We start from the raw sequence: 22,406 nt of genomic DNA on the forward strand, positions 1-22,406 counted from the left end.
TAAGTTTTCTTTTCAAGTATCTGCATGTTGACTTACCCAGCAATATCAAATGAATTGTGTAGTATTTAAGCAACCAATTGTTATTCCCTTTTCTTACTATATTCCTACCTAATAACTTCTAGTTACCAATATACTTTTTTATTGCCCTGTTTTAACTAAATATTCCCTGTACTCCCACTTCTACAGAAAGCGCCGCTGACAAGGAGACTCCGGAGGTGGAGAACGGGGCTGCCAACAAGCGGAGGTGGGGCGAGCAAGAACCGCAAGCGACTCCAGCAAGACTAGACTTCATCAGCAGCCTCCCCGATGATATGTTGACATTCATCATCTCCCTCCTCCCAATCAAATATGGGGCACAGACAACCGTCCTTTCCCGGCGGTGGCACCCCCTATGGAACTCCACCCCTCTCGACCTCATCGACACCCATGAGCTCTGCCATGGCTACCAAAAAAGCTTGGATGCGTTCTCCAAGATCCTCGGCAGTCACCTTGGCCCAACCAGAGGCCTTAGAATGGGCAAGTTCCATTCCAACGGCAAGGACTGAGCCAAGCTTGATGACTGGTTCTGATCCCCCGCCCTAGATCAGCTCGAGGAGCTCACTTTTGATGATGGGCATATGCGCTCACTGCCAACGTCCGCGCTCCACCTCGCGCCCACGCTCCGCGTTGCCAAGTTCAGGAACTGCCATTCCCCTCCTCCCTTAATGACGCGCCCGCTCTTATTCTACCACGATTGAAGCACCTCAAGCTCGTCGTCGTCTGCCTCCCAAATGGTGACATGGAGCGCTTGCTCTGTGGCTGTACTGCGCTCGAGTACCTTCGTCTTCAGGCGATCAATGGGTTGAGTAGCTTCCACATCACCTCCATGACTCTCTCAACTATTTATGTGTGTTGCTGGTTCGGCAGGAAGACATCACAAGATGTGTACCATGGTATGGTCATTGAGGACACACCTGCACTCGAGAGATTACTTGTAGTTGATCAAGTAGGTCCAACAAGAATCAGTGTCATTTCTGTGCCGAAATTGACAGTGGTGGGCTACTCGTCTGACAAATACTTTGAATTTGTTATTGGATCCACACCCGTTCAGGTACAATAGCTGCCTTCTACCTCTCCTTCTCCAAATTAACATTATTTCTAATTTTTAAGATGCTTGTTCGTTTGTCATCCAGAAAATGATTCCGACAAGCTTGACCCCGAAACTGCGCACAGTGAAGGTCTTGCACTAGAATCTATCGGCCCCAACCTGGAGCAAGTTGTTAGTTTCCTGAGATGCTTTCCATGCCTGGAGAAGCTATATATCGAGGTGATGTTCCTTTCCTGTTAAATGTTAACAATAAGGGAGTTCAATTTGTGACACCTTTTTCCAAGTTTACAACGACAATGTAGTACGATTTCTGAAGGATTCTTTTGGAGGATTTCAGTACATACATGTCCCCCCCCCATATTGGTTGCTTGATCCATATGGTTACAATCCATAAGCATTTCTCCTTTGGATTCATCTGTACTAGTTTTCTTAGGGAACTTTTCATCCACTCCAACCTCTTGTGAAGAAGGCTACATTTTTCTAGAATATAATCAAATGCCCATGTTAATCATGTCAGATCGAAGATGGCATGTTAGTGCATTTTACAAATCTTGCAAACCAAATAGGCTTGTAGTAGTGTTCAAAACTGCATGTAGGCACTAAAGTGTTTTCTTCTTTTTCAGATAAGATTAGGCCCAATGGTGGATAATGTGATACAGTATAACAATCATGTCGAATGCCTAGATCTGCGTCTCTCAGAAATTACTTTAAACTCCTACCGAGGGACCTTACTGGAGATTATATTCGCCAGGTTCTTTGTTGTCAGAGCAAGGGTGCTGAAGGTAATGAGGTTTCCCCTACATTTATTTCACAAAAATGAACGGTTTATTGATCAGCGCCGGCGCCTGCGGTAGAATGGAAGGCTCCAAAAATGTTGAATTTCATTTTGGAACTTCAGATGACAGAGTAATCGGAAGTCATCGTGTCAACCCCATACATGACTTCTTAGTGGCTGACCCCTTTGCAAAAATTATGAGGTTTCGAAACCAGACTTAGAAGTGGTAATATTAGTTTGAACCTCTCTAATATCCATGTTCAGCAGATCAGCACGAGCATTTGCAGCTGATGAGCTGAATTTCATTTCTAATATCAATTTAACCTTGTAATCTTCGAATTTGAGCCATATAACTCTGGAATTTGAACCTTGTAATATTTCAAGCTTTTGTGGTACAATCGTTGAAATGTCATCGTATGAGACTCGTATATTGGTAGCACTATTTTGACCTTAATATGCAATGGTCTTAGATTTTATTAACCATTATCAAATCTGTTTACCTTGTCGATCTCACAGCACACGATCTGTATAGCTAACTCGACTGCGATCTTCGACATTATTGCACACAGTTGGTTTCTTCCATCGTGTGCCCTGTAGAGCGTAGAATTAATTATCGCATTCGACTGTCCATCATCACCCTTCTGTGTAACTTTGACCTCATCACCCACGGGTAAACTTATGACCGAAGTCATTCCACACACTTTGTTTTTACAAAGCTTTTTGCCAATAAATGCCCATGATTTGTCCATATTCTAGCCAACGCATGGCTGTAACATTCCAAATTTTCAATTTGGAATGTTATACACTAGATCATCATTGCATATCATATTTTATTACTTTTGGTTTGATCCTAGAAATTCTACGCAACTCAAGGACCCTCGGAGAGAGTTGGGGATTTCGTATTTTCATATTTGAACTTTGCTCAAAATTTTGAAAATAGGATCATTTGATTTTTTTATTTTATCTTCAATTATTTCTATTATAAAAATATGAGAAGAGGGGATAAAATGACTTTCCCAAAAATAAATAAATATTGAGGATTTATTAAAAGAATCAAATAAGATTTTATTTTGGAGTTTTTGGCTATTTTATTTGAATTTAGGAAAATTGCACGTCTTTCAAAACTGCATTTTAGGGCCAAGAAAATGTCCATCTCGTTATAAATATTTTATTTAGACGGTGAAAATTTATTTTGGCATTTTAAGAGTTTTATTTTATTTTCTAGAATTTTTCTTAGTTTTGGTGGAATTTATTTATTTATTTATTTTTTCAGAAAATTCCGCGCGCCCGACCGGGCCGAGGCCCAGCCGAGCCGGCCCATCTTCCCCGCGCCGCCGTCTCCCGCCAGGAGACCGCGCTGCCGTCTCCCACCAGGAGACCGCGCCACCGCCGCCGACCCGGACAGGAGTCCGAGCCGGACTCCTCCGCCGCCGCCTTGCCCCCTTCCCCAAGCCACCCCCTCTTTAAATAGCCGCCACCGCCGCCCTCCTCACCCCGACCCGCCCCGCCTCCCGATCCGCCGAGCCGCCGCCACCGCCTTCGCGTCGCCGCCGCCCGGAGCCGCCGCCGCCGACGCCCGGAGCCGCCGCCGCCGACGCCCGTCGCCGCCACCCACGCCACCCGTCGCCGCCGCCCGGAGCCCTGCAGCCCCCGGACCCCGCCGGACTTCGCCGGAGCCCGACGAGGTAGCCGCCCGCTGCCGCCCCGGTTTTCTAAGAAAAATCGATCCAGTTTTTTAGGAAACCCTAAGTTTTATTTTTTTAGATCGGTTTATTTTATTTTTTCTAGTTTATTTATTTAGCGAGCATTCGCTCGTTCGTTCGTTTTAACGGATGAGTTCGCCGTTTAGTTTCAGTTAACGAACGTCCGTTCGTTAAACTGTTCGTCAGTTTTTCTTTTTCTCGGATTTTCTGCGATTATTTCTGATCGCAATTTCTGATCCGATTTTCGCTCTAGTATAACTTTTTGCTCGTTTATCGGAATCAGGCGATCCAAGCACCTAGAGTTTCGTCTCGAAACCCTCTTTCCGTTTAACCAACTCAAACAAGTTTTTGCTACTATAAAATTTGACTTAGGTCCAGATTAGTAAATGAAGCTTGTTTCTTTCGCCGTTTGACTTTTGTTTCTTCGTTCATTTTGATTTTTTTTGCAAACCGGAGTTCTTAAGTTGAACTTTCTGGTTAGATCTCTTATTTGAGTTTTACCCATGCACTAGATGAGTACTTATTGTTTGCTTGTTTGTTTGCGTTAGAGTACCCGGAGTGCGCGGCTTGCTACTTCGAATCTCTAGGTTTCACAGATCATCAGCAAGGCAAGTAACACTTTGATCATACCTCTTACCCAGTTTTATTGCATTAGATCAATCCTCAAACAACTGCATGATTAGGATCTGATTAATATGTGGGTTCTGGTAAGTAGATGAGGTAGTACCTATTACCTGTTTTATTATCACACCCTTGGGAGTTACTTCTATGTTTGCTTATTATGCCATGCTATGCTAGTAGACGTGGATTGGGTGAGTATATCAATGACAGATGTGAGATTGTTCTTTAATGGTTTATTTAAGGTGGCAACTTTAATACACATCTGGGTGGATTGAGGCACCTGGGTATTCCAGCGATTGCCTGTTTTTCTTTATGGACCGCCACCCAGGCTCAAAGGGATCATGAGATTATTCATGCTAGAAACTTCCGTGTGCAGCCACAAGCTACTATGGGCTCTAGCATAGTTGATTAAGTCGTGTGAACTCTTACAGTGGTAAACTAGCAGATGTAGGGGATGTAGGTTGGTACTGTCTACCCGATCGTAAGGTGCAAACGCTTCTGAAAGACTATGTCTCGGTCATCCGTTTCTCAAACACCATGTAGTGAGAGAAATCCAACGGAGGAGATCGAGTCTTGTGGGGAAAAGTGCGCAAACCTCTGCAGAGTTTATAAACTAATCATGGTTAGCCGTGTCCCTGGTTATGGACGTTTTGAGTATCTAGTACTTAGATTATCATGTGAATCTCATCTTGTTACTTTAATTTAATTTGTTGGGTTTAATGATGATGTTTAACTAGGATTGAGAGGATGTCTATCTTCTCAATGTTTAACAACCACCATGATAGTTAAATAAAATTTATTCCTTTGCAGTAGGGAAAAATTGGCTTTACGCAAAACTGTAACCATAGAGCTTTCCACCAGCCATATATGCATGTAGAATAGCATTATTCTTTCATTACCCTCTATGTGTTACAATGCCAGCATATTCCATCTGCTGACCCGTTTTCGGGCTGCAACGTTCATGTTGCAAACTTTTCAGACGACGAGTAAGGAGCCTTAGGTCGTGGTTCTATACTCAGTGATGCCGTTGGAGTTGATGGATTCACTTATCTTCCAAGCCTTCCACTGTTATCGTTATTAGATGGCCTTAAGCCATATTTATTGTAATAAGTTCTCTTGTGAGACATTCGATGTAACAAGTGTGTGATTGCTACTCTGTTATAAATCCTTCGAGTACTGTGTGTGTCAGCATTATTGATCCAGGGATGACACTGATGCACAGAGACTTGACCGTCTGAGGTCTGGTCGCTACAAGATGGTATCAGAGCACACGCTGACTGTAGGACACGACCACTAAGCTAAAAGCCCTAGATCACTACTCACTCTTCTCATTTCCGACTCCTCATCTTTTCTACTCTTTTAGGATGGAGGATGCAAGGAACAGGTTCACGCAACCGGATGAAGATACACCTTTTGGATGCCACTTGAAGGAAGTCACTAGATACCTGAACATCGGAGTACCAAGCTTCACCGGGACCTACATCGCCAGTCTACCAGAAGAGGAGCGTTGGATGATTCAAGTTCAAGTTCCAGGAAGGACGTTCATGCCCGTCACTGAACCCATAGAGTTTTCCTTTGATGCACCAAACCTGGAGTCTAGGAAAGAGTATGGCAGCCCACATCACAATGGGACGTATTGGAGAAGTTTACCACAAGGATCTCAAGGATACTATCTACCAGATTTGTGGGCGCCGGGATGATCAATGGGAGATGATCAGTACCAGGAAGGATAGATCAATTGCAGCTTTCATCCAGGAGTTAAATCAGCACATTTGACGTCAAGAGAACCAGATGTGCGCAGGCATGATATATCTGAAGAAGGCTATGACCAGGATCACGGAGCTAGAGGAAGAACACAACTCTACACGCGATGGATATGAGGAGGAAATAGCAACACTCGTGGAGAAGAACGGTGATCTGAAGAAAAAGCTGAAGGTATTCATGGGATTCCCCACGACTGGAGGAGAAGACGATGATTGCACTTGTCCAGAGAACTACATCATCATCGACGACACCGACTCGGACCCAGACGATAGCGATGATGACTATGTTGACGAAGCTGGAGCAGATATCATGGAGTCTTCATTGGAGCAGTTTTTCTAGTCGACCACCATAACAATAGTAGTATTTCCCCATGAAAATAGTATAGTCCGAGCACTTTGTAATGATAGTTAGACCGTTGTATGCCCTTGTTTGAATTGAATGAAGTGATTTTGTTTGCATTTTCTCATGTGCATATGGGTAGTGTTTTCTCTCTAGACCTCATTCTATCTATTTTCTCATCTTTTCTAAACCCTCAGATGCCTCCGAGACGTGACAATGGATTTGCTTTCCCACCGGAGCTCACTCAGTTGATCCATCAGTAATGCGTTGATGTAGTTAGTAGTCCAGGATCAGAATCAGGAGAACACCAACAACAACAACCCAGCACCCCCACCACCCGCCGATCACTTAACCCGTTTCCTTAGACTGAATCCGCCGGTGTTCTCCAGTAGCACCGAGCCGATAGTTGCAGATGATTGGCTCCGCAAGACAGGAAGGGAGTTGACCATTGCAGGATGCACGAATGCGGAAAAGGTGCGTTTTGCCACACATCAGCTTGATGGACCCGCAGCATCATGGTGGAAGAATTTCACAGCTACTTATCCTATCGACACTGTCACATGGGATCAGTTTCAGTAGGCTTTCCGTACTGCCCATGTTTCAGCAAGAGCTATGGCCATGAAGAAGCATGAGTTTCGCAACTTGCGCCAAGGAGGACGTACTGTAGGCCAGTATGTGGATGACTTTAGTAAGCTAGCATGTTATGCCCCAAATGACGTTGCTACAGATGCAGCTAAGCAGGAGAAGTTTCTGGAAGGATTGAATGATGAGCTGAGCATGCAGTTGATGGTAGCAACCTTCAACAACTACCAGGAGTTGGTAGATAGAGTTCTCATGATTGAAGGGAAGCAGCAGCAAATTGAAAACCGCAAGAGGAAGTATGGACAAGGGAAGTACAATTCTGGAGCTCAGCAGAAGCCACGTTTTGTTGGAAATATGCCTTAGAGGCAATAATAAAAGTATTATTATATTTCGTTGTTCATGATAATTGTCTTTTATGCATGCTATAACTGTATTATCCAGAAATCGTAATACACGTGTGAATACATAGACCACAATATGTCCCTAGTGAGCCTCTAGTTGACTAGCTCGTTGTGATCAACAGATAGTCATGGTTTCCTGGCTATGGACATTGGATGTCGTTGATAACGGGATCACATCATTAGGAGAATGATGTGATGGACAAGACCCAATCCTAAGCATAGCACAAAGATCGTGTAGTTCGTTTGCTAGAGCTTTTATAATGTCAAGTATCTTTTCCTTAGACCATGAGATTGTGCAACTCCCGGATACCGTAGGAGTGCTTTGGGTGTACCAAACGTCACAACGTAACTGGGTGGCTATAAAGGTGCATTACAGGTATCTCCGAAAGTGTCTGTTGGGTTGGCACGAATCGAGACTGGGATTTGTCACTCCGTGTAAGCGGAGAGGTATCTCTGGGCCCACTCGGTAGGACATCATCATATGCGCAATGTGACCAAGGAGTTGATCACGGGATGATGTGTTACGGAACGAGTAAAGAGACTTGCCGGTAACGAGATTGAACAAGGTATAAGGATACCGACGATCGAATCTCGGGCAAGTACAATACCGCTAGACAAAGGGAATTGTATACGGGATTGATTAAGTCCTTGACATCGTGGTTCATCCGATGAGATCATCGTGGAACATGTGGGAGCCATCATGGGTATCCAGATCCCGCTGTTGGTTATTGACTGGAGAACGTCTCGGTCATGTCTGCATGTCTCCCGAACCCGTAGGGTCTACACACTTAAGGTTCAATGACGCTAGGGTTATATAGGAAGCTTGTATGTGGTTACCGAATGTTGTTCGGAGTCCCGGATGAGATCCCGGACGTCACGAGGAGTTCCGGAATGGTCCGGAGGTAAAGATTTATATATGGGAAGTCCTATTTTGGCCACCGGAAAATGTTCGAGATTTTTCGGTATTGTACCGGGAAGGTTCTAGAAGGTTCCGGAGTGGGGCCCACCTGCATGGGGGGACCCACATGAACGTGGGTAGTGGGGGCAAGGCCCCACACCCCTGGTCAAGGCGCACCAAGATCCCCCCTTAGAAGGAATAAGATCATATCCCAAAGGGATAAGATCAAGATCCCTAAAAAGGGGGATAGCAATCGGTGGGGAAGGAAATGATGGGATTTCTTTCCTCCCACCTTTGCCAACGCCCCAATGGACTTGGAGGGCAAGAAACCAGCCCCCTCCACCCCTATATATAGTGGGGAGGCGCATGGGAGCTTCACCCTTGCCCCTGGCGCAGCCCTCCCTCTCCCAAGTGCTCCTCCTCTCTCGCGGTGCTTGGTGAAGCCCTGCAGGATTGCCACGCTCCTCCACCACCACCACGCCGTTGTGCTGTTGCTGGATGGAGTCTTCCTCAACCTCTCCCTCTCTCCTTGCTGGATCAAGGCTTGGGAGACGTCACCGGGCTGTACGTGTGTTGAACGCGGAGGTGCCGTGCGTTCGGCACTTGATCATCGGTGATTTGAATCACGACGAGTACGACTCCATCAACCCCGTTCACTTGAACGCTTCCGCTTAGCGATCTACAAGGGTATGTAGATGCACTCTCCTTTCTACTCGTTGCTGGTCTCTCCATAGATAGATCTTGGTGATACGTAGGAAAATTTTGAATTTCTGCTACGTTCCCCAACAGTGGCATCATGAGCTTGGTCTATTGCGTAGATTCTTTGCACGAGTAGAACACAAAGTAGTCGTGGGCGTTGATTTTGTTCAATGTGCTTACCGTTACTAGTCCAATCTTGTTTCGACGGTATTGTGGGATGAAGCGGCCCGGACCGACCTTACACGTACTCTTACGTGAGACAGGTTCCACCGATTGACATGCACTTGGTGCATAAGGTGGCTAGCGGGTGCCAGTCTCTCCCACTTTAGTCGGAACGGATTCGATGAAAAGGGTCCTTATGAAGGGTAAATAGCAATTGACATATCACGTTGTGGTGTTGCGTAGGTAAGAAACGTTCTTGCTAGAAACCCATAGCAGCCACGTAAAACATGCAAACAACAATTAGAGGACGTCTAACTTGTTTTTGCAGGGTATGCTATGTGATGTGATATGGCCAAGAAGAATGTGATGAATGATATGTGATGTATGAGATTGATCATGTTCTTGTAATAGGATTCACGACTTGCATGTCGATGAGTATGACAACCGGCAGGAGCCATAGGAGTTGTCTTTATTTATTGTATGACCTGCGTGTCATTGAAGAACGCCATGTAAATTACTTTACTTTATTGCTAAACGCGTTAGCCATAGAAGTAGAAGTAGTCGTTGGCGTGACAACTACATGAAGACACGATGATGGAGATCATGATGATGGAGATCATGGTGTCATGCCGGTGACGATGATGATCATGGAGCCCCGAAGATGGAGATCAAAAGGAGCAAAATGATATTGGCCATATCATGTCACTATTTGATTGCATGTGATGTTTATCATGTTTATGGATCTTGTTTACTTAGGACGACGGTAGTAAATAAGATGATCCCTTACAAGAATTTCAAGAAGTGTTCTCCCCTAACTGTGCACCGTTGCTACAGTTCGTCGCTTCTAAGCACCACGTGATGATCGGGTGTGATGGATTCTTACGTTCACATACAACGGGTGTAAGACAGATTTACACAGCAAAACACTTAGGGTTAACTTGACGAGCCTAGCATGTACAGACATGGCCTCGGAACACGGAGACCGAAAGGTCGAGCATGAGTCGTATAGTAGATACGATCAACATAAATATGTTCACCGACGTTGGCTAGTCCGTCTCACGTGATGATCGGACACGGCCTAGTTGACTCGGATCATGTGATCACTTAGATGACCAGAGGGATGTCTATCTGAGTGGGAGTTCATAAGATGAACTTAATTATCTTGAACATAGTCAAAAGACCTTTTGCAAATTATGTCGTAGCTCGCGCTTTAGTTCTACTATTTAGTTATGTTCCTAGAGAAAATATAGTTGAAAGTTGACAGTAGCGATTATGCAATCAGTAGAAAGCTTATGTCCTTAATGCACCGCTCAGTGTGCCGAACCCCAAATGTCGTTTGTGGATGTTGTGAACATCAGACATACACGTTTTGATAACTACGTGATAGTTCAGTGAAACGGTTTAGAGTTGAGGCATCAAAGACGTTTTTCGAAATGTCGCGGAACATATGAGATGTTTCGAGGGCTGAAATTGGGATTTCAGGCTAGTGCCCACGTCAAGAGGTATGAGACCTCCGACGATTTTCTTAACCTGCAAACTAACGGAGAAAAGCTCAATTGTTGTGCTTGTGCTCAGATTGTCTGAGTGCAACAATCACTTGAATCGAGTGGGAGTTGATCTTCCAGATGAGATAGTGATGTTTCTCCAAAGTCATTGCCACCAAGCTGCTAGAGCTTCGTAATGAACTATAACATATCAGGGATAGATATGATGATCCTTGAGGTATTCGTGATGTTTGACACCGCGAAAGTAGAAATCAATAAGGAGCATCAATTGTTGATGAAACCGCTAGTTTTAAGAAGGGCAAGGGCAACAAATGGATACTTCATGAAACGGCAATTCAGCTGCTGCTCTAGTGAAGAAACCCAAAGTTGAACCCAAACCCGAGACTAAGTGCTCCTATAATAAGGGGAACAACCACTGGAGCAGAATTACCCTAGATACTTGGTAGATGAGAAGGCTGGCAAGGTCGATAGAAGTATATTGGATATACATTATGTTAATGTGTACTTCACTAGTACTCCTAGTAGCACCAGGGTGTTAGATACCGGTTCGGTTGCTAAGTGTTAGTAACTCGAAATAAAAGCTACGGAATAAACGGAGACTAGCTAAAGGTGAGCTGACGATATGTGTTGGAAATATTTCCAAGGTTGATGTGATCAAGCATCGCACGCTCCCTCTACCATCGAGATTTGGTGTTTGCGTTGAGCATAGACATGATTGGATTATGTCTATCGCAATACGGTTATTCATTTAAGGAGAATAATGGTTACTCTGTGTATTTGAATAATACCTTCAATGGTCTTGCACCTAAATGAATGGTTTATTGAATCTCGATCGTAGTGATACACATTTTCATGCCAAAAGATATAAGATAGTAATGATAGTACCACTTACTTGTGGCACTGCCATGTAAGTCATATTGGTGTAAAACGCATGAAGAAGCTCCATGTTGATGGATCTTTGGACTCACTCGTTTTTGAAAAGTTTGAGACATGCGAACCATGTCTGTTGGTGCATACGCATGAAGAAACTCCATGCAGATGGATCGTTTGGACTCACTTGATTTTGAATCACTTGAGATATGCAAATCATACCACATAGGCAAGATGACTGAAAAGCCTCGGTTTCAGTAAGATGGAACAAGATATCAACTTGTTGGAAGTAACACATTTTGATGTGTGCAGTCCAATGAGTGCTGAGGCATGCAGTGAATATCGTTATGTTCTTACTTCGCAGATGATTCGAGTAGATGTAGAGTATATTTACTTGATGAAACACAAGTCTGAATTAGTGAATGGTTCAAGTAATTTCAGAGTGAAGTTGAAGATCATCGTAACAAAAGGATGAAATGTCTATGATATGATCATAGAGATGATTATCTGAGTTACGAGTTTTGGCACACAATTAAGACACTGTGGAAATTGTTTCGCAATTAATACCGCCTGGAACACCATAGTGTGATGGTGTGTCCGAACATCATAGTTGCACCCTATTGGATATGGTGCGCACCATGATGTCTCTTGTCGAATTACCACTATCGTTCATGGGTTAGGCATTAGAGACAACCACATTCACTTTAAATAGGGCACCACGTAATTCCGTTGAGATGACACCGTATGAATTATGGTTTAGAGAAACCTAAGTTGTCGTTTCTTAAAGGTTTGGGGCTGCGACGCTTATGTGAAAAAGTTTCAGGTTGATAAGCTCGAACCCAAAGCGGATAAAATGCATCTTCATAGGACACCCAAAACAGTTGGGTATACCTCCTAATTCAGATCTGAAAGCAATAAGGATTGTTTCTTGAATCGGGTCCTTTCTCGAGGAAAAGTTTGTCTCGAAAAGTTGAGTGGGAGGATGGTGGAGACTTGATAAGGTTATTGAACCGTCACTTCAACTAGTGTGTAGCAGAGCATAGGAAGTTGTTCCTATGGCACCTGCACCAATTGAAGTAGAATCTTATGATAGTGATCATGAAGTTTCGGATCAAGTCACTACCGAACCTCGTAGGACGACAAGGACGCGTACTGCTTCGGAGTGGTACGGTGATCCTGTCTTAAAGGTCATGTTGCTAGACAACAATGAACCTACGAGCTATGGAGAAGCGACGGTGGGCCCAAATTCCAACAAATGGTTAGAAGCCTTGAAATCCGAGATAGGATCCATGTATCAGAACAAAGCATGGACTTTGGTGGACTTGCCTGATGATCGGCAAGCCATTGAGATAAATGGATCTTTAAGAAGAAGACGGACGTGGATGGTAATGTAACCATCTATGGAGCTCGACTTGTGACGAAAAGTTTTTCACAAGTTCAAGGAGTTGACTACGATGAGATTTTCTCATCCGTAGCGATGCTTAAGTCCGTCGGATTCGTGTTAGCATCAGCTGCATTTATGAAATCTGGCAGATGGATGTCAAAACGAGTTTCCTTACCAGTTTTCGTAAGGAAAGGTTGTATGTAATACAATCAGAAAGGTTTTGACGATCCTAAGGATGCTAAAAGGTATGCTGGCTCCAGCGATCCTTCTAAGGACTGGAGTAAGCATCTCGGAGTTGGAATGTACACTTTGATAAGATGATCAAAGATTTTGGGTTTATACAAAGTTTATGAGAAACTTGTATTTCCAAAGAAGTGAGTGGGAGCACTATAGAATTTCTGATGAGTATATGTTATTGACATATTGATGATCAGAAATGATGTAGAATTTCTAGAAAGCATATAGGGTTATTTGAAAACTGTTTTTCAATGGAAAACCTGGATTAGGCTACTTGAAAAATAAGCATCAAGATCTATAAGATAGATCAAAATGCTTAATAGTACTTTCAAATGAGCACGTACCTTGACATGATCTTGAAGGTGTTCAAGATGGATCAGTCAAAGAAGGAATTCTTGCCTGAGATGTAAGGTATGAAGTTAAGACTTAAAATCTCGACCACGGCAGAATAGAGAGAAAGGACGAAGGTCGTCCCCTATGCTTTTATCATAGGCTCTCTACAGTATGCTATGCTGTGTACCGCACCTGTAGTGTGCCTTGCCATGAGTCAGTCAAGGGGTACAAGAGTGATCCAAGAATGGATCACAGGACAGCGGTCAAAGTTATCCTTAGTAACTAGTGGACTAAGGAATTTTCTCGATTATGGAGGTGATAAAGAGTTCGACGTAAAGAGTTATGTCGATGCAAGCTTAACACCTATCCGGATAGCTCTGAGTAGAAATACCGGATACGTATAATGGAGCAACTTTTAGTATAGCTCCAAGTAGAACAGTTATTTGGAATAGCTCCAAATAGAGCGTGGTAGCTACATCTAGGAGATGACATAGAGATTTGTAAAGCACACACGGATCTAAAAGGTTCAGACCCGTTGACTATAACCTCTCTCACAAGCATAACATGATCAAACCCAGAACTCATCGAGTGTTAATCACATGGTAAATGTGAACTAGATTATTGACTCTAGTAAACTCTTTGGGTGTAAGTCACATGGGGATGTGACCTTGAGTGTTAATCACATATCGATGTGAACTAGATTATTGACTCTAGTGCAAGTGGGAGACTGTTGGAAATATGCCCTAGAGGCAATAATAAAAGTATTATTATATTTCCTTGTTCATGATAATTGTATTTTATTCATGCTATAACTGTATTATCCGGAAATCGTAATACACGTGTGAATACATAGACCACAATATGTCCCTAGTGAGCCTCTAGTTGACTAGCTCGTTGTGATCAACAGATAGTCATGGTTTCCTGGCTATGGACATTGGATGTCGTTGATAACGGGATCACATCATTAGGAGAATGATGTGATGGACAAGACCCAATCCTAAGCATAGCACAAAGATCGTGTAGTTCGTTTGCTAGAGCTTTTATAATGTCAAGTATCTTTTCCTTAGACCATGAGATTGTGCAACTCCCGGATACCGTAGGAGTGCTTTGGGTGTACCAAACGTCACAACGTAACTGGGTGGCTATAAAGGTGCATTACAGGTATCTCCGAAAGTGTCTGTTGGGTTGGCACGAATCGAGACTGGGATTTGTCACTCCGTGTAAGCGGAGAGGTATCTCTGGGCCCACTCGGTAGGACATCATCATATGCGCAATGTGACCAAGGAGTTGATCACGGGATGATGTGTTACGGAACGAGTAAAGAGACTTGCCGGTAACGAGATTGAACAAGGTATAAGGATACCGACGATCGAATCTCGGGCAAGTACAATACCGCTAGACAAAGGGAATTGTATACGGGATTGATTAAGTCCTTGACATCGTGGTTCATCCGATGAGATCATCGTGGAACATGTGGGAGCCATCATGGGTATCCAGATCCCGCTGTTGGTTATTGACTGGAGAACGTCTCGGTCATGTCTGCATGTCTCCCGAACCCGTAGGGTCTACACACTTAAGGTTCGATGACGCTAGGGTTATATAGGAAGCTTGTATGTGGTTACCGAATGTTGTTCAGAGTCCCGGATGAGATCCCGGACGTCACGAGGAGTTCCGAAATGGTCCGGAGGTAAAGATTTATATATGGGAAGTCCCATTTTGGCCACCGGAAAATGTTCGGGATTTTTTGGTATTGTACCGGGAAGGTTCTAGAAGGTTCCGGAGTGGGGCCCACCTGCATGGGGGGACCCACATGAACGTGGGTAGTGGGGGCAAGGCCCCACACCCCTGGTCAAGGCGCACCAAGATCCCCCCTTAGAAGGAATAAGATCATATCCCAAAGGGATAAGATCAAGATCCCTAAAAAGGGGGGATAGCAATCGGTGGGGAAGGAAATGATGGGATTTCTTTCCTCCCACCTTTGCCAACGCCCCAATGGACTTGGAGGGCAAGAAACCAGCCCCCTCCACCCCTATATATAGTGGGGAGGCGCATGGGAGCTTCACCCTTGCCCCTGGCGCAGCCCTCCCTCTCCCAAGTGCTCCTCCTCTCTCGCGGTGCTTGGTGAAGCCCTGCAGGATTGCCACGCTCCTCCACCACCACCACGCCGTTGTGCTGCTGCTGGATGGAGTCTTCCTCAACCTCTCCCTCTCTCCTTGCTGGATCAAGGCTTGGGAGACGTCACCGGGCTGTACGTGTGTTGAACGCGGAGGTGCCGTGCGTTCGGCACTTGATCATCGGTGATTTGAATCACGACGAGTACGACTCCATCAACCCCGTTCACTTGAACGCTTCCACTTAGCGATCTACAAGGGTATGTAGATGCACTCTCCTTTCTACTCGTTGCTGGTCTCTCCATAGATAGATCTTGGTGATACGTAGGAAAATTTTGAATTTCTGCTACGTTCCCCAACACGTTTTACCCCGAAATCGGGAGGACATTTTCAGCATACCCATGGAGGAGGGAGTTTGCACAATCATAATGGCCCCAAGAATGGTAACGGGAATGGAGGAAGCAACAGCCAGAACCGTACCAGCCCATCAACCCCAGCCAAGAGAGACCTGAGACAAGTCACTTGCTATAAGTGTCAGAAGACTGGACATTATGTCAATGAATGTCCTGAGGCACAGAATGGAAATGGCAATGGAAGCTCTGGGAAGAAGCCGAACCCTTTCAATAGGGGATAGGTGAACCACGTTAACGTGGAGGAGGTTGAAGCCCAGCCAGATGAAGTAATAGGTAAGTTTTTGGTTAAGTCATTTACTGCACTCGTTCTTTTTGATACTGGTGCATCGCATTCATACATATCAAGGGGATTTGTGGATAAGTATAAACTGCCAACCCAAGCCCTTAGGTCACCCATGTTAGTAACCTCGCCTGGAGCAGAGTATATGGCTAGTCTATGGTGTGATCGGTTACCATTAAGGATTGGTAACTACGTGTTTCCCTCGGACCTATTAGTATTGGAATCGCAAGGATTGGATGTGATATTAGGCATGGATTGGTTATCGAAGTATGGAGGGAACATTGAATGCGCTAGTAAGTCGATTTTTCTTACCACCCCAGAAGGAAGAAGGATCAAGTATGTATCCCGGCATGTACCGAAGAGGACTCAAGTAAATTCCTTATCAGGAGTTGTACAGGAGGAAGTACCAGTGGTGAAGGATTTTCTTGACGTATTTCCAGAGGAGTTGCCAGGCATGCCACCGGATAGAGACATTGATTTTTTGATTGAGCTTTTGCTAGGCACAGGGCCAATATCTAGGAGACCATACAGGATGTCCGCAAAAGATTTGGGGGAGATTAAGAAGCAGATTAAGGAGTTACTGGATAAAGGCTATATTCGCCCTAGTTCTTCACCTTGGGGATCGCCAGTGCTTCTAGTGGAGAAGAAGGATGGATCATTAAGGATGGTTGTTGATTATCGAGAATTGAATGAAGTGACAATCAAAAACAAGTACCCACTGCCGATGATCAATGATCTGGTTGACCGATTGCAAGGAGCTAAGGTATTTTTCAAGATCGATTTGCGATTAGGATACCATCAGTTGAAGATTCGAGAGCAGGATATACCTAAGACGGCTTTTACCACCAGGTATGGGCTGTACGAGTATACCGTTATGTCATTTGGTCTGACTAATGCACCTGCATATTTCATGAACATGATGAACAAGGTGTTTATGGAGTTTCTGGATAAGTTCGTCGTGGTGTTCATTGATGATATTTTGGTCTACTCAAAGAATGAAGAAGAACATAAGGAGCATTTGCATTTGGTACTTGAGAAGCTCAGAGAACATCAGCTATACGCCAAGTTCAGCAAATGTGAGTTTTGGTTGAAGGAAGTTGGATTCCTCGGACACGTTATATCCGGAGAAGGAATAGCAGTAGACCCCACCAAGGTTGTCACTGTGACAAACTGGGAATCACCCACGTTAGTTGGAGAGATTCGGAGTTTTCTTGGACTCGCAGGATACTACCGGAGGTTCATTGAGAATTTCTTGAAAATTGCGAAGCCCATGACGGAGTTGTTGAAGAAGGATACCAAGTTCAAATGGACTGAAGAATGTGAGGCCAGTTTCCGGGAGTTGAAGAAACATTTGGTTACACTGCCAGTGTTGATTCTGCCAGATCAGCGCAAGGATTATGAGGTGTATTGCGACGCTTCACGTAGAGGACTTGGAGCAGTGCTTATGCAGGAGGGAAGAGTTGTTTCGTATGCCTCACGACAGTTTAAACCCCATGAGTTAAATTATGCTACGCATGATTTGGAGTTAGCAGCCGTAGTGCATGTGTTGAAGACATGGAGACATTTTCTCATTGGAAACCACTGTGAGGTGTACATGGATCACAAGAGTTTGAAGTATATTTTCACGTAGAAGGAGCTGAATCTCAGGCAAAGGAGATGGTTGGAGCTCATCAAGGATTATGATATGAGACTGCATTATCACCCCGGAAAAGCTAACGTAGTAGCCGATGCGTTGAGCCGCAAGAGCCATGTCAACACACTCTTGACCAGAGAGTTACGAAGGGAGTTAGCCGAGGATCTTCGCGAGCTATGTTTGGAAATAGTTTCAAGGGGCTATGTAGCAGCATTGGAGATTCAGTCTACTTTGATGGATAAGATCAGAGAAGCCCAGAAGACTGACAAGGAGATTGCCTCTATAAAGGAGAAGATGAGCAAAGGAAAAGCTAAAGGATTTCGTGAGGATGAGCACGATACCTTATGGTTTGAGGACCGCGTTTATGTGCCTAATGACCCGGAGATCAGGAAATTGATTCTGCAGGAGGCCCATGATTCACCGTATTCAATTCACCCAGGAAATACCAAGATGTATTTGGATTTGAAGGACACATTCTGGTGGACCGGAATGAAGAAGGATATTGTGGAGTACGTAGCAGTTTGTGATGTATGTTAGAGAGTGAAGGCAGAGCATTAGAAGCCAGCAGGATTGTTAGAGCCATTGCCGATACCTGAATGGAAGTGGGATAAGTTAGGCATGGATTTTATCACGGGATTGCGCAGGACTCGTTCTGGCTATGACTCGATTTGGGTTGTAGTCGATTGTTTGACGAAGGTAGCTCATTTCATCCCCATGAAGACCACTTACACTAGTGCTAAGTTGGCGAAGATATACATGACCAGGATCGTATGTCTGCATGGAGTTCCGAGGAGCATTGTATCAGATAGAGGAACCCAGTTTACCTCAAAGTTCTGGAATCAGTTGCACGAAACTTTGGGTACCAGGCTAGAGTTTAGTACAGCTTTCCATCCGCAGACAGATGGACAGACCGAGAGAGTCAATCAGATTTTAGAGGATATGCTGAGAGCTTGTGCGCTAGATTATGGATCTAGTTGGGACGACAATTTGCCATATGCAGAGTTCTCTTACAACAACAATTATCAATCTAGTTTGAAGATGGCCCCTTTTGAAGCCTTGTACGGAAGGAGGTGCAGGACCCCATTGTCGTGGGATGAAGTTGGAGACCGCCAGCTGTTTGGACCAGATTTGATTAAGGAGTCTGAACAGAAGGTGAAGTTAATCCGTGATAGGCTCAAGGTAGCCCAGTCCAGGCAGAAGAGCTATGCAGATTGAAAATGCAAGGAGACAGTTTACAAAGTCAGAGACCGAGTTTATCTTCGTGTATCTCCACTTCGAGGAGTTCAGCGCTTTGGAGTTAAGGGAAAATTAGCGCCACGTTTTGTAGGACCATACAAAGTTTTGGAGCGTATGGGAGAAGTTGCTTACAAATTGGAATTGCCTGAAGGATTGTCAGGACTTCACGATGTGTTCCACGTTTCCCAGTTGAAGAAGTGCCACGCAGAGATGGCTAATATACCGCTGAGAGATACAGTACCGCTGGAAGCGATTCAGTTGGATAGTGATTTGACCTATGAGGAGAAACCAGTCAAAATTCTTGAGTATGCCAGCCGAGTCACCCGCAGCAAGGTTATCAAGTTTTGCAAAGTTCAGTGGAGCCACCATACCGAGGATGAAGCCACCTGGGAGCGAGAGGAAGATCCGCTGAAGGACCACCCTCACCTATTTTCTAACCAACCCAAATCTCGAGGGCGAGATTCATCTTAAGAGGGGTAGGTTTGTAACATCCCAAATTTTCAATTTGGAATGTTATACACCAGATCATCATTGCATATCATATTTTATTGCTTTTGGCTTGATCCTAGAAATTCTACGCAACTCAAGGACCCTCAGAGAGAGTTGGGGATTTCATATTTTCATATTTGAACTTTGCTCAAAATTTTGAAAATAGGATCATTTGATTTTTTTATTTTATCTTTAATTATTTCTATTATAAAAATATGAGAAGAGGGAATAAAATGACTTTCCGAAAAGTAAAGAAATATTGAGGATTTAATAAAAGAATCAAATAAGGTTTTATTTCAGAGTTTTTGGCTATTTTATTTGAATTTAGGAAAATTGCCTGTTTTTCAAAACTGCATTTTAGGGCCAAGAAAATGTTCATCTCGTTCTAAATATTTTATTTAGATGGTGAAAATTTATTTTGGCATTTTTAGAGTTTTATTTTATTTTCTAGAATTTTTCTTAGTTTCGGCGGAATTTATTTTTTTTAAATAAAAAAAAATTCCGCACGCCCGACCGGGCCGAGGCCCAGCCGAGCCGGCTCGTCTTGCCCGCACCGCCGCTGCCGACCCGGACAGGAGTCCGAGCCAGACTCCTCCGCTGCCGCCTTGCCCCCTTCCCCAAGCCACCACCCCCCTCTTTAAATAGCCGCCACCGCCGCCCTCCTCACCCCGACCCGCCCCGCCTCCAGATCCGCCGAGCCGCCGCCACCGCCCGTCGCCGCCACCCACGCCACCCGCCGCCGCTGCCCGGAGCCCCGGACCCCGCCGGACTTCGCCGGAGCCCGACGAGGTAGCCGCCCGCTGCCGCCCCGGTTTTCTAAGAAAAATCGTTCCGGTTTTTTGGAAACCCTAGGTTTTTTTAGATCGGTTTATTTTATTTTTTTTCCGGTTTATTTATTTAGCGAGCGTTCGCTCGTTCGTTCGTTTTAGCGGACGAGTTCACTATTTAGTTTCAGTTAACGAACGTCCGTTTGTTAAACTGTTCGTCAGTTTTTCTTTTTCTCGGATTTTCCGCGATTATTTCTGATCGCGATTTCTGATCCGATTTTCGCTCTAGTATAACTTTTTGCTCGTTTATCGAAATCAGGCGATTCAAGCGCCTAGAGTTTCGTCTCGAAACCCTCTTTCCGTTTAACCAACTCAAACAAGTTTTTGCTACTGTAAAATTTGACTTAGGTCCAGATTAGTAAATGAAGCTTGTTTCTTTCGCCGTTTGACTTTTGTTGCTTCGTTCGTTTTGATTTTTTCTTTGCAAACCGCAGTTCTTAAGTTGAACTTTCTGGTTAGATCTCTTATTTGAGTTTTACCCGTGCATTAGATGAGTACTTATTGTTTGCTTGTTTGTTTTCGTTAGAGTACCTGTAGTGCGCCGCTTGCTATTTCGAATCTCTAGGTTTCACGGATCATCAGCAAGGCAAGTAACACTTTGATCATACCTCTTTACTACCCAGTTTTATTGCATTAGATCAATCCTCAAACAATTGCATGATTAGGATCTGATTAATATGTGGGTTCTGGGAAGTAGATGAGGTAGTACCTATTACCTGTTTTATTATCACACCCTTAGGAGTTACTTCTACGTTTGCTTATTATGCCATGCTATGCTAGTAGACGTGGATTGGGTGAGTGTATCCATGACAGATGTGAGATTGTTATTTAATGGTTTATTTAAGGTGGCAACTTTAATACACATTTGGGTGGATTGAGGCACCTGGGTATTCCAGCGATTGCCTGTTTTTCTTTATGGACCGCCACCCAGGCTCAAAGGGATCATGAGATTATTCATGCTAGAAACTTCCGTGTGCAACCACAAGCTACTATGGGCTCTAGCATAGTTGATTAAGTCGTGTGAACTCTTACAATGGTAGACTAGCAGATGTAGGGGATGTAGGTTGGTACTGTCTACCCGATCGTAAGGTGCAAACGCTTCTGAAAAACTATGTCTCGGTCATCCGTTTCTCAAACACCATGTAGTGAGAGAAATCCAAGGGAGGAGATCGAGTCAAGTGGGGAAAAGTGTGTAAACCTCTGCAGAGTTTATAAACTAATCATGGTTAGCCGTGTCCCCTGTTATGGACGTTTTGAGTATCTAGTACTTGGATTATCATGTGAATCTCATCATGTTACATTAATTTAATTTGTTGGGTTTAATGATGATGTTTAACTAGGATTGAGAGGATGTCTATCTTCTCAATGTTTAACAACCACCATGATAGATAAATAAAATTTATTCCTTTGCAGTAGGAAAAAATTGGCGTTACGCAAAACTGTAACCATAGAGCTTTCCACCAGCCATATATGGATGTAGAATAGCATTATTCTTTCATTACCCTCTATGTGTTACATTTCCAGCATATTCCATGTGCTGACCCATTTTCAGGCTGCAACGTTCATGTTGCAGACTTTTCAGACGATGAGTAAGGAGCCTTTGGTCGTGGTTCTATACTCAGTGATGCCGTTGGAGTTGATGGACTCACTTATCTTTCAAGCCTTTCGCTGTTATCGTTATTAGATGGCCTTAAGCCATATTTATTGTAATAAGTTCTCTTGTGAGACATTCGATGTAATAAGTGTGTGATTGCTACTCTGTTATAAATCCTTCGAGTACTGTGTGTGTCAGCATTACTGATCCAGGGATGACACTGATGCACAGAGACTTGACCGTCTAAGGTCTGGTTGCTACAATGGCCAAACTAGCCAGTCGGTAAGCTTGCGTGGTAGCGCGGGAATAGGCTCACCGACGATACATTTGATGCCTCTTCGATCCCACGCTTGGTCAAACGAAATGCGTGCGGTGCAGTGTTGTCAAGCTTGCACTGGAATCCTCTGCTATGAGCGCTGTGACAAGACGTGACAATTATAGGCCGGCAGGCCTCCATTTATTA

The sequence above is a fragment of the Triticum aestivum genome, chromosome 6B (assembly GCF_018294505.1).
Source record: "Triticum aestivum cultivar Chinese Spring chromosome 6B, IWGSC CS RefSeq v2.1, whole genome shotgun sequence".
In the NCBI taxonomy this organism is placed as follows: domain Eukaryota; kingdom Viridiplantae; phylum Streptophyta; class Magnoliopsida; order Poales; family Poaceae; genus Triticum; species Triticum aestivum.